This window comes from Arachis duranensis, chromosome 4, assembly GCF_000817695.3.
Source record: "Arachis duranensis cultivar V14167 chromosome 4, aradu.V14167.gnm2.J7QH, whole genome shotgun sequence".
Lineage (NCBI taxonomy): Eukaryota > Viridiplantae > Streptophyta > Magnoliopsida > Fabales > Fabaceae > Arachis > Arachis duranensis.
In genome coordinates, this window is record NC_029775.3 from 99,548,157 (window position 1) to 99,548,477 (window position 321).

The 321-nt window shown below is 40.5% G+C and overlaps 1 non-coding gene across 1 annotated transcript; it reads right to left on the reverse strand.

The window, feature by feature from the left end:
- Positions 1 to 24: 24 nt before the first annotated feature.
- On the reverse strand, positions 25 to 132 carry LOC127747084 (small nucleolar RNA R71). Its single transcript, XR_008008887.1, has one exon. It is a non-coding gene; the product is annotated as a small nucleolar RNA R71 (small nucleolar RNA).
- Positions 133 to 321: the final 189 nt, after the last annotated feature.

Sequence of the window (321 nt, forward strand, 5' to 3'; positions counted from 1 at the left end):
TTCTTTCCACCTCAAAAATTGAGTAAGCTTAGAGTGGAAGTCCAAACCTTCAGACAGAAGGAAGGAGAATCCCTCTATGAAGCTTGGGAAAGATACAAACAATTAATCAGAAAGTGTCCTTCTGATATGCTTTCTGAATGGAGCATCATAGGGATTTTCTATGATGGTCTCTCTGAACTGTCCAAGATGTCCTTGGATAGCTCTGCTGGAGGTTCTCTTCATTTGAAGAAGACGCCTACTGAAGCTCAAGAGCTGATTGAAATGGTTGCAAATAACCAATTCATGTACACTTCTGAAAGAAATCCTGTGAACAATGGGACA